This window comes from Melopsittacus undulatus, chromosome 1, assembly GCF_012275295.1.
Source record: "Melopsittacus undulatus isolate bMelUnd1 chromosome 1, bMelUnd1.mat.Z, whole genome shotgun sequence".
NCBI lineage: Eukaryota > Metazoa > Chordata > Aves > Psittaciformes > Psittaculidae > Melopsittacus > Melopsittacus undulatus.
The window spans coordinates 108,144,070-108,157,357 of NC_047527.1; positions in this window are offsets into that span (position 1 = coordinate 108,144,070).

Consider the following 13,288-nt stretch of genomic DNA (forward strand, 5'->3'; position numbering starts at 1 on the left):
AATGATTCCTAGCTCTTGGCCCTTCCCAAAATCATTTTAAACACTCAACTGTCCAACCATGTATAAAATGGCCTTGAGGCTGCAAAACAATTGATGACATGTAAGTCATATGAGTAAACAGTATTGAACGTGATCCTTTAATGGCTTGGAGTTTTCTGAATAAGATACACCACTATTCAAGTACGGTGGAAAGCACACTTCTAGCTTGGAAATATCCAAAACACATTTTCTAACTTGCACCCAGAGTAAACAGTACACTAAAAACAGATTTTCACACACAAACTGTGAAATCAGACGTGCTGGAGCTTCTTTGCATGAAACAAAACAACGTAAACCTGGAAAGTGTGACTCTCCAGTGAAAGTAAATTAGGATAATACCAGAAATCACAATAATATATTTTACAAACTATTAAAAATGTCAACCCATGATCCATGCTGTGGCTTTGGATATGAAAGCCAAAATTAGGGGCCTCCACGTAAGGGCAGAATTCAGGGTTTAAGTTTCATCTTAGCACTGACAGTATGCAAACCAAAGTAATTAATCAGGTCTCATTATCAAGGTTCACTCTAATTTAGTCTTGCTTTCACTTTTTCTCTGAGTCTGTTGAAGATAAAGATCAAAAAGGAGAACAAGCTGGAAGATCCCAGCCTTTTATCCACAATCCGCTTTTCAGTAAACTTCAGATGGGACAGAAGTGCCAGAGCTGATGACACCCACTCCAAGACAGCCCAAGACTCCACTGACTCAGTCTAAGGACATGTTCTAACCCCAGTTCCTCCCTGAATACAGTATAATCCATCACCAGCTCATTTTGCAACATAAAATAGAGTATGATACCTCCTCAACAAGATACCTGAACGTTTTCATTTCAGCTCTCACTCTTTCAATTACAGCAAATAACCAAAGTAAATGGAGAAAAAAAACTCTCAATTTAACAGTTTTATTTGGGCTTTGATGACAAAGCTCTTGATGTCACGATGCGCTGGGCTACTTTTTGCTTAACATAGTCAAATGTAAGTCGGTTATCTGAATCATTTTAACAGATTTATCTCACAGAATTGCTTCAGCAGATACTATTTCCCTACACAGTGGCTGGGACTAAGAACAACACATTGAGCGTTGCATGGGAAAGCCACCAGCATGATGCACTAGAAGTGAAGTACTCAAAACGGGTAAATTCTCACTATGGCACTCTAATCATTCAACACAAAGAGGCAGTATCTCTGCAGCCTCTGTGCTACTGTTTATCCATTCTCACCTCATTACTGCTTTCCAAATAAATACATTGTAAGTTTTGCAAGTCTACACCTAACTCACTTTGCTACTTCCAAAGGCAATTTCTCACTATGACACCTGCTACAGAAAGCAAGCACAGAGCTGCTCCTTGGCAAAGCCTGGGATGGGCACCAGGATATCTGCAGGAGCCATACTTCCAAGTTGAAATTTTCCTTCTGATCTATCTTTTCTGCTAAAAAATAAATAGCCAAAGCCAAATGCACAAGCTCAGACCCCTTCCATCAGGGAAGAAATAAAAGCCTAGTTGATTCACTTGATTAAACTCAGTGTGATTCTCCCTTTGCAGTCTTGATGATGACACCTGGAATTATTTTTTTTCTTAATTTGGTTCAAATCCACAGAAAACCTGAAGCAGATCTCTAGAAATCATCCAAGACTGGTTCTGGAAACCACTGTTTTCCATTATATATGTTGAAGTACATGTTGAAAAGGGCTTTTGCTGGTCAGTTCTTGCTCTTCACATTATTTGATTTTATCCATTACTTCTGCAGCACAGAAGGGCACAAAAAAATTACCAGAGAAACACTGCAGCCTTTAATGTCAATGATCATCAAGCAAGTAGAGATTTTGCACACAGCAATCTGTGTTTTCAAGTTCAAATGTTCCAGTTCTTATTTGGGATGATTACAGGCTTGTTTATGATGCAATTATTTGCTCTGTTAGCCATCGAAAATTTGGGCCTTTCTCAGCCATTACAGCCAGCACTTCCCTTAAAAGAAACGACAACAGTGCCTATGTAAGGAACACAGAAATTCTCTCTTAAAGCAGGTGGCATTGGCACACATTTACACACTCAGAGCCTGTTCAGTTTTCAGAAACAGCCAGTGTGAATCTCTGGACACAATCTTCTTTCAAGCAAGGCAGTGCTACCATGACATTTAATATCCTTCAACCTTTGCTAAAGGCTCGCCAACCCCTTGACCTCTGTCCACTCTTCTCTAACCTCTGGCCAGTTCAATCACGCACCACACAGTTACTTGCAGCACAGTAAGCCTGGTTCATGCCTTTCTTTTCTCTAACACACATGCATCTGACTGTCTTTTTCACAACTGAACTTTTTCATGCTTCCCTGAATTTTTAACACTTGTTTTTCAGCTAGGCTCCGCTGTGTGACCACAAAGCTCGCCCAGTGATCCCTACCTTGTGCTCCCCATGCAGATAAGTGACACAGCTCCAGGATTTCAACCTCATTCCATCATCCAGCACATCAGTCATACCCAGGCAGCCTTAGCCATGACCCCAAAAGTGCCTCTCCTAGGAGATCTCTGCATGGGAAGAGACCCAGCCCTTTAGCAGTACCACTGAATCATGGTCATGACAGGTCCTTTTCACTGTGACCTGCTATGAAATGGCATAGCATCATCACCTGGAGTCTCTCTCATCTGAATTCTGAGCATTCAGCTTTCAGGTTTGGAGTGATTGATGGAAGGAAACATCCCTAGCTCCCTTCTTTCCTTCTTGAACATGTGCTCAAAAAAGTGAAAGGACAGAGCCAGACATGCTATTGAGAAGCCCTGAATTCAATCCATGGTTTGTAAAAGAAAGCCTTTATACCATTATGTAGGAAAACAAAAGAAAAAAACACTTGAAAGTATTCCTTCACTTTCCTTGTGCAGAGAAAGTAACTCACTTTGTCTTCAGTCTCTACTCAATCCTGTCAGGCACTTTCTGAAAACACAGCCACTCCATACCACACATGAGCTACTGACAGAATAGGCTGTATTTAAGAAAGGAAAAACAAAGAGAAAACCTACTCCTGTTTTTAGTGGGTTTAGAAATCAGACAGGCATTTTAGTTTGCAGACTCAGGTTTAAACCTGGATATTCAGACAGAAGTACAGCCCTAAAATTGGAGAGACACTTGTGCAGCTGGCTGCTGGATGAATGTGAAGAAAGGAGAACACTCAAACCCAAAGTCTGCTCCTCTGGAAACAAATCGTTTATTATTTCTTTGCAAACTAACCTCCAAATGGGTTCTGGCTTGCACGTTAAGCAGCACAACCTGCATCTGCCAGCTCCAGTCAAATTAACACAGAGCCCCATGACAGTGACTAAGAGCAAGCATGGAAACTGGCCTGAATACAGAAGTGCTCACAGTTTTTAAAGAAAGGGATAATGAGTAATTTGTAGGAGTTAGTTGTCAAATTATTATTTTTTTTTCCTGCAAGCTAATAATAGGCTTAAGCCTGTAACTTGCACTTGGAATAATGATTAAAGTAGCAAGCTTCAGTGGCTTTTGTCTGTAGGACTCTCAGCTGAACTTCTCTTACAGTCAGAGCAAATCCTAAGAGGTATCTTGGAGTGGATGTTATGAATCACCAGGGTTTTTAAAGCAAGAAGGGTAATGCAGATGGGCATTATTTATTTTAAGAGCTAAAACCTGTCATGGTATAAAATCACTGCTGACCCATAGGAAGTCACCGGCATAGCCACTGATTAAAAGAAGCTCCTAACACATCCAGTGATGTTACATCCTTAACTCTGAATGATCTTTTGCCATTTTAGATGATAGATTGTACTCTAGTTTAAATCCCCTTACTTGTACAAATAATTCTTGAAAGTGTCTGAAAACATGAAGATCTAATTTTTTCATTATTAATACCACTGTATTACACAGACAATGCAGCAGATTTATTAAAGAAGTTAATGCAGAGATATTTGTGAGTCTAAAATGGTGACCTACCTGGATCCATCTAAAAAAAGGAAATTAATTTTAATGGGTGATGCAGCAAGCCTAGAATGGGTCAGGCAGTAAAAATTAACACCCTTACTGAAAACAGTGATCAAGTAATTTTCACTTTCATAAAACCTTGACTAATAAAGCACTGTCTGAACACCTAAACCATGTGGCAAAAGAGGTAAAAATTCAGTCCTCAACCTAATTTAAGCCTTGTCCATACATCAAATTTGCATTATGGTAACAGGAATGCTCCATCCCTGGCAGTGTTCAAGAGCAGGTTGGATGAAGCCTTGGGCGCTATGGTTTAGTGTGAGGTATCTCTGCCCATGGCAGGGGGGTTGGAACTAGATGATCTTAAGGTCCTTTCCAATCCTAACTATTCTATGATTCTATGATTGGTTTAGAAAGAGCAACGAACAGTGAATATACTGAAATTATTTCACGAGATCTTTATAGCAAATTACCTTACACAGTACTCTTCCAGTAGTTCAGTTGCCACGCAAGAGGTTTTTGCCTGTTTTAAAGATACTGGGGTTTAATGTCACTCATAAGCAAGGCTCATATTCTGTTGGAGCTATATAGGATTGGCGTGCCATGTACTGGGACTCCCTATTAACGTCCATCTGTCTTTCACCCATTTCTGGTACAGTGGACAGCATAAGGACTAGCTGAGTTTTTTCAATGGTTCTTCCATAAACACAATATTCAAAGCACACAGGAAAATGAAAACTTAAAGAGAAACAACTACAGACATTTTATGTAAAAAGAATCCTCTACCAGAGGCAACAACCAGGCTTTGGACAAATTCTATCATCGGATTAACCCTTGGTTAATTTGCATAACCAAATCTATTAATCACAAGAAAATCAAAACCATAATACTTAGTATCAGAAACAAAGTGTGAATCTTAGTGTGGATCTAAGTCATTATCTCTTTCAAAACACTTCTTCTATTCAGTAAAATACCCACTGGCATTATAAATTGCTAAAGTGGAAAAAGGAGTCAGAAACAAAGGCACACCAGTTTTACAGCATTTTGTTTTGTTGCTGTTAAGTACAAACATTTTCAGCCTGCAACTGAAAGAATAATTTGTCAGAGGGAAAGAAAATAGGAAGAAAACCAAATTGAGCCTCTGCTCTTCAAAGACATTTCATAACTTTTGTATTTAATTCTTATATATAATAAACCCATCTTAAACCATTGCAACAATATCTCTACGTAAGTTATTTTAACTAAATGAAAAGATTAATTGTTAAGGCTTTGATAATTATGCAAACTGAAAAAATGCACAAAATCCCATCATGAATCTTTATGTTGACGTCTTTATCGCAGACTAAGAAATTAACCTCGTTGTTTACATCTTACAAACATACAAAACAGGCACGTGTTTATTTTATGAGGTTGTGCCAAAAAGAAGTCCATCATTATAGCAGTAAGGAACCACTAACACTGCTTAGATTCTACTTTATTCACATCAGAAAGCAAAAATGAGTATAAACTAACACCATCATTCAAGCACAGAGGTTACTTCAAGGATGTTCAACACAAGAAGTGCATATTTCCATCAGAAACTCGTTCAGTAAAATGCATTCAGTCTATCATAGGCTGAATCAAACTTGTGGCTGCTTGACATTGTTATGAACAAGTAACTGGCATATTCCTGACTGCAACATTTTTCATCTCTGAAAAACTAAAGCAAGCAAACCAGGTAGGTAACTCAGACTCTTGTTATAAATATGAACTATAAATACTGCTGAACCCATGACATTATGTATTTGTCTTTATTTATTCAGGAGCTCACTGTTGTTTACCTTGCCATGCCTATCTTTTGTCCCAAAAGTCTCAAACACAGCTAGTCCAACCACACTGATTCCAGTGGGATTTCTCCAGTTTGCTAATCTGACAGGGCTTGGATACTGTGGGGTCAAAGAAAAACCACTCACAACTCAGAAAAAGACAACCTTCCTTATGCCTTACCTCAGAAACACTGTCTGTCCACTTACTACAGGGGACGCTAAGTCGAAGGACATTCATATGAAATTCCAGTCTCCGAGTCTGGAACCATACGAAGCCAAACATCTACAACTGGCCTTTGAAGGAAAATTGGTTTATGCAGGAAAAGAAGCAGAATGACTAAGTATTGGAAGCCTCACCACTTTGTCACTTGGCTACAAAAACCATGGCCACAAGCAGCAACGAGCCTGCAGCAAGGATCATGGCAGCTTAAAACCTGCAGCCCCCCCCATCTGCAGTGACTGTGTTTGTTAGAACATACCTACCTCTGTCATCAGTAACACAATTTCACTCTGATCACATTTTCATTTTAAAATAACACATTTCCAATAGTGCATTTCGATTTCTTCCTATTTTACATGGGATTTGCATTTCTTCGAAGCAACTGGCTTCTCTGGGCTCACACACTTCGTTTGAGTCATACATTAAAACCTGCTCTGCTGTTAAAACAGCCGTTCCTTTTTAATAATATCCAATAAGAACCAGAAATGTAAATGCACCAAAATAAAAAGGGTAAGTTTGCATCAGATTTGATGCAGACATAAAATAACGAGCAAATATAAATGCATCAAAAATTGGCACTGAAAGCCACTTTTCTTCCAAGTTCTAGCTCTTGTTCTGCTGCACTTAATTGATTGCGTAGAAACTATTGTAAATGAAACTCTATGAATACAATACCTAGAAAAATTACTGCAGCATGGAACAGGTAATTTGCATTCTATATTTAGCACATAGGCATATGTTAGTGCTGACATGAAAAGCTATTAGAAATGCCTAAAAGCATCTCAAAAAAGCTTCTGCAAGTAAGTTTTTCATGGTAAACACAAGATGAAATACTAAGTACTTGAACTTTGTATTGTGGAGGGGCTTACATCGCAGGCTGTTCAGCACACCTTATCCACAAGTGCACTATGGGTTTTATCTTAGCCAGTGGTAGAAATATCTTGAAGCTACCAGCTTTACACAAATGCATAAACACTTATTTGCTTGTATTTAAGGAATGAATAGAGATATATTCCTCAACTGGTAGTTTAAAGGTGCAAGACTACAAGTTGTCTCTCCTCCCTCTAGAGCAGGGACTGCAAAACAACTTCCTAAAGGATAGATAAATCAGTATCACTTCTAGAAGGAAAGCACCAAGCTTACACTACTAAGGAAGAAGCTAAAACATAAATGTAATTAAGTCTACAGAGTATCTTTTTTGTCCAGCATACACCTAAGATGGAATGGTACTGGATTTCCACAAATTTGGGAAGATACTTGCTTTCTATACCACACTTCTTTATTATCACTGTACTAATTCCTTCAGCTGTGCTTCAGGCATTTCAGGAGAAAGCAAAGTAGCAGCACAGCACTGTTTGGATGGCAGAATCCAGCAGAGCAAGCTGCCAACTCTGCAGCCTGGTCCCCTGCCATGCCTTGGAGGGCATGAATCAAAGCAGCATCTCACCAGCAAAACGCAAATGGAGTCCCCAGCCACAGTAAGTCTCCCCACAGAGGCAAAGCACCGGCAAACCATGAAGAAGAAGCACTACAGACACCCCACCAACAAGGAGGATTTCCTGAAGGGCCTAATGTTTTATGAGCTCAAGCACCAAGCAAATCCGTAAGGCCTGCCTTAAGACATTTGTTAAATAAAACCTAATATGGTGCCAAGTACATAAAGAAAACAAACAGGAGAGGAAAAACAAAAACTCAAACATTTTCCCCCAATCTCTCAAGCTACAATAATCCAAGAGACTGCACAGAACAGACATGCTGTAAGCTGAATTTAGGCAGACACTGTTGAGATTCAGGACAATGCTATTCTTCCAGTAAAACCTTCAACAAAAATGTATTGATGCCTTTTTCTCATTAGGTAACCAATTTGTATTGCTACTAGCTAGCCACACAGTTCAGAAAACTTTGCTTCACATTTCAAGTTCATACATTCGGCCAAAACGTATTTGAAGTGTAGGCGTAAGGAGACAAAAATACAGCCTTTTCATGTCTGAAAAGAAAGAAAAGATGAAACAGGAAAAACATGACTTAAATTGTGGAACATAATTAATCAATCAGGTTCTAAAAAAGGTGAAGGAATACAATATGATCAATTCTCCACATAATTCGATTTTGCTTTACAGGAAAATCATTGCTAGATTTGCTCTTCCCATTTGCCTTCAGATTTGCTACCAGCCATGGCTGCTAATACTAACGAAATGAGAAGGAGAAAGAAACATTATCACCTTACCACTTTTTGTGGAAGAAAGTAATACACAACATCAGTGAATGTCCTCTCAACAAAGCTCCAAGGAGCTTCCAATGTCTATATTCAATCAGTCTAGTTTGAGTATTCCATTGGCACTGTAAGTTTATCTACCAAGTGCACATGGGTATGCACCTGTACCACAACAGTCCTTTCAGCAGTGGGGACAGCTGTGCTTCTGTCAGGGTGGTTCTGATATGAAGTGGTGATCTAGGATTCCTCTTGTGCTACCAAGCAGACAGCATAGATACTGTCAAGAACTTTTTTTGACTAGTACGGACAGCTTTATAAGGGTAGTAAGTAGAAATACTTCAAGTTTTGTGACCACTGTCTGATTTAGAGTAACTGAAACTATCTCACTACATCTACAGAAGAGGCAAAGCAACCAAAATAACCTTGGTTCCGTTAAACAAACCACCTGGATTATATGATTTGGAAACTGTGCTTTTTCAGGCTTTTGATTTCTGCAAACTGCAACGGTTCATGACAGTAACACACATCATGATACAGATCTTAACAACCTGACAAAGAAATGTGCAGTTGATGTTTCCCACATCTTACTTCAATCACTTTGCCTTCATTTAGAACATGTGGATGTGAATATATGAGCACCTAAGAAGTATGGACAAGAAGTATGCACATGTAGTGACAGGATGCAGGACAAATGCAAATGGCTTTAAACTGAAAGAGGGTAGATTTAGGTTAGATATTAGGAAGAAAGCCTTCACTCTGAGGGTGCTGAGGCACTGGCACAGGTTGCCCAGAGAAGCTGTGGCTGCCCCATCCCTGGCAGTGTTCAAGGCCAGGCTGGACAGGCTTTGAGCAACCTGGTCTAGTGGAAGGTGTCCCTACCTACCCAAACCAGTCTATGATTCTGTGATCTCTCCACTGACAGATAAAGCTTCGATTTAGGATTTTCATACAGAGTTTCTTACTGAGCCATGATCCTGAATAAACATTTCTTAGAGCATCCTGCTACTAACTTCACAAAGTATCAAATCTTCACCACCACAATATCCAAGTAGTCATTAATAGAATTTCCACTTGCAGTATTGTATCAAGCTAGTAAATGGAAAAAAATACCACAAACAAAACAAGCCCTACTTCTGAAGGAAGTCTATGGTGCAGGCAACAACTGAGAACCCATTTATGAAGACTCTCTACCCATGTACCTTTCCAAGAATTTAATCTGTCTATGAAATATGTGATTCCGTTTACGCTCTACATTCAGGGAAGATGCCGCCTTTAGAAAGGCAGCTTTGGTAAGATACAGAAAGAGAAATCCAAGAGCTCATTCCACCTATCTGTTTTGACCTCCTTATAGAGTTCCTAAGATGTAGCACAGTTTGTCATTCTGAAGTTGAAGCCATGAACATTTTCCATCGGGAAAAAAAATGGAACAAAAAAAATGTAGCATGCATTTAATGCCTAATTAAGGCAACAAAGTAAAAGAATTTGCACACCTCATTGGGCTAAGGACATGTTACAGAATAATCCCCTAAAGTTCTATTTGGAAGCATTATAGAATTGTATTATCCTTTTAGAAAGCCTGTAACTGGGAATCTGTGTGCAACTGGTAATGGCTTCAATGCCTATTCATAAATAATGAGCTTTCAGTTTTTCCTAACCACTACACGTTACAAGAAAATCCTGTTTTCTGAATTATTTGGGTAAAGTCATTGAACATCCACCCTTTGGTAGCACTTTTATCAGCAAAAATGGTAGGTAACAGCATATGCAACAGTTCCTCACTGATGTTAGGGGGAAAAAAAAAAGATTACAGATCTAAGTTATTATTATAGTCTCCTGTTTTAGAAAAGGGAACTATTTCAGAGTAGCAGACTGGTGAAACAGCCATACCACTCTTATTATTAGCTACATGTACAGATTTGGCTTGGAATATTTCCATTTTCTCCAGTGACACTCAGACTGCCAGAGACTGACCCCAGATTAGCACAGTTGTTGTTGCTGGGAATTACAGGACTACATCAGTTCTAAGGAGCACTATCCAAATTACATTAAGACTTTACATTTTTCTCCTGGTTTAATATTCACTCAGATAAGAAGAGAGTGGACTGAATTTTCAAATACAACATTAGTAAAGGCCATTAGTAAACATTAGTAAGACAACACCATTGAGCTGCAGGCACTGAAATTCTACACACATACTAATAGCACCATATGCATCTGAAAAAAGACTGTATGTTCTCAAGCCTTGTCCTCCTGTTCTGCATGAAATCAAAATATCGATGGAATACGAAACTTTGTAGTTAGCTTATTTTAAGACAAGTGCATTCAAGGTCTAAACTTATGCTTCAAGTAAGATAATTTGGAGGCAGAAAACTAGAAGTGCATACTAACCTAATTCATCACTACGCAATGTACAGAAGAAGTTCATAAAAGAAGGCAAACTAACTGCTCTGCAAGCCTATTCTTTGCACTTTCTATTCCAGCATGCCTACCTTCTCTGTATTGCCCACTGCGCAGTGTTTTACTCCTGAATACACTAGGGCATATTGGGAATTCATCAAGCCACAGACCAGAACTCCAAAACTATCAAGGCAGTGCAATCCTGCACTGCCAACTGAAGAGAGGTGGAAAGTGAATGCAGAAGGTATGGAGCATCACCACCTGCACTTTTATAGTACACCTTCAGAGAGAAAGACCAAACAGCTTTTGGAAGTAAGAGCTGCAGACAACTCAAGTAGGGAATTAGGATGCTAATCCAGGAGGAGCGGGCAGCTTTGTGTCCCCACAACTGCAGAAACCAGCTGGAATTTCAGAAACACTATTCTGTTGAGCCAGTAACAAACATTATTTATTATTTAATTAATATAGAACACTACCTATGGGTAAGATGAAACACAAGTAATCAGTATATAAGATTTCTTCATTTCTTTTTAGGTCACACGTAAAGGCAACTCTGTGTTATAAATTACTCAAGTTGCATGTGAGGGTCAATAGCTGCTGCTCAACACCCAGCTGCAAATGACATGCTTTCATGCTTACAGACCTCCAGACATTTCTCTCTTGATTTGTGCATTAGGCGATGTCTACCAGGGAAGCAGACACCAGCATTTCCTCACAACAGAAGGGCCCATTGCAGGTAACAATGCTATGGGAAGTGGCCCACATAAATACGTGTTTATTTCTTAACTGTACGATACAATATTTTGCAGGAGATACTCTACTGGTTACCAGGTTTATGTTCAAATTCAAGTGTCATACTCTTTGTGCTCACACAGTAGAGTCGTTTGTTAGCTTGACTGCAGAAGTAGCAAAAGTGTTAACTAAATTAAGAACTTGTAAAACAGGATGAAAAGCAATGGGAAGAGTATGAGAAGAAGTAATTTTACCATCTTTAAATTACAAATGCATCTTGTGGTTTTTCACCACAAACAAAAAACAAATTCGGCCTAGAATCTACCTATTACTTATTGACTGATTTCTTGATTTATTCACAAAAGGTGTTGTGCTTAAACAAACAGTGTACTTTCACAGTCACCAGAGATACAGGGCGATACAGATGTAGGGTGGTACCTTCAACACACTGGTCTTAAACTAGATACAAATTCTGCTGAAGGTGCTAAGTTTCATCAACAGTCCACAGTATCACCACACACAAAGCCAAGGCCACAAAGATGAGGCAATAGGGAATTGCAATATATTTTCTAAACATAAGGCAAAGTATTCTTACGGCAAGCTTAAAATTAACTAAAATAGTGCCAATCTCACTTATTTGTAGAGAACAGCCTCTTAGGAAAAGAATTCACATTATGTCCTTTGCTCTTTTGTGCAGCTCAAACCTGGAGAAGGCTTCACCAATAATAATACTTCTAAGCATAAAAATGCAACTCCCAGAGCTTTCATTCTGTCAGATAGTAAGTCAATATTAAATATTACCAGTTATCTCTGTAGGAAGTGCTAAAGAGTGAACTAGTAACTCAGGTTCAGTGTGACAATAATAAAAGGACAGAGCAGTAATTGCAATGCCTGATTTTTCCTTACAGTACAGACATGAAAGCTGAGATTCACAAAGAGTTAGGAGGACAAATAAGCTTCACAATAAAGATAAGATATTCCCTTGCATTCAGTGAACAACTGACCCATTTCCTATCCAAGATCCTCATATACCAAGATCTTCCTCTCTTATCAATGCACAAGTCACACCAACACTGCAAACACCTGACAACACTGTCAAGAGTCAGAGAGGCACCCCATTCCCACTCTGCACACAAGGAACTCAATGTCAGAGCTGTCTGCAACAGAAACGCAACCTGAGGCTGCTGCAGCCCAAGCTGATTTAAGAAGATGCCTCCTTGTTAAGGAGACCTGTTACAATAGTACACAAAGTTTCCTGCATCATGCTATCTGATGGTTAAGATCTCTATGAAATAGTGCTCTACAGATCAGTTTGCAATTCAACTCCTTCGCCAGGACAGATTTATTTTCTAGTCAACACCAATTAACCCAGCTAAATATTGGAGAGGGGAGAAGGAGGAGGAGAGGGGGAAGACAAGGAGGCATGATAAACAGAAGACAAAATACCCTCAAGTATTTTCTTCTGGGATAAAGTCTTACAAAGCGAAAACATAGGATGCGCCAGAGCGTCACAGCATCAGAGGGAAGGAGGCCAAAACATTAGCCATGGCATACTGATTTAGGAAGAAGGTTATGATAATTGCTTTTATACAGATACTTTAGCATAATACTATCTGAGATTAATGACCAGAAATAAGATTTGACAGTATGAATTCTACCTGTTGCTCCGCTATGGCTCAAACACACATTTAGAAGCAGCTGTCTCCAAACATAGCAAGCACCAAGGGGAAACAGGCCCCCTGCAGTCCTAAACCTGCCAGAAACTAGATGCGAATGGAAAATTGATATTCTGTCCTTCAAGCATTTGACTAAAGGCAGAAACTGACTTCCTGAAAGTTATTAATTAAACCTACTATGCAAAAATTAATCCTGTGTGTGTGGGTATCACATTATCTTCCATTATTCAGAAGACTGAAATCATACTGTTCAAACTCACTTCACCTTCATTTCCG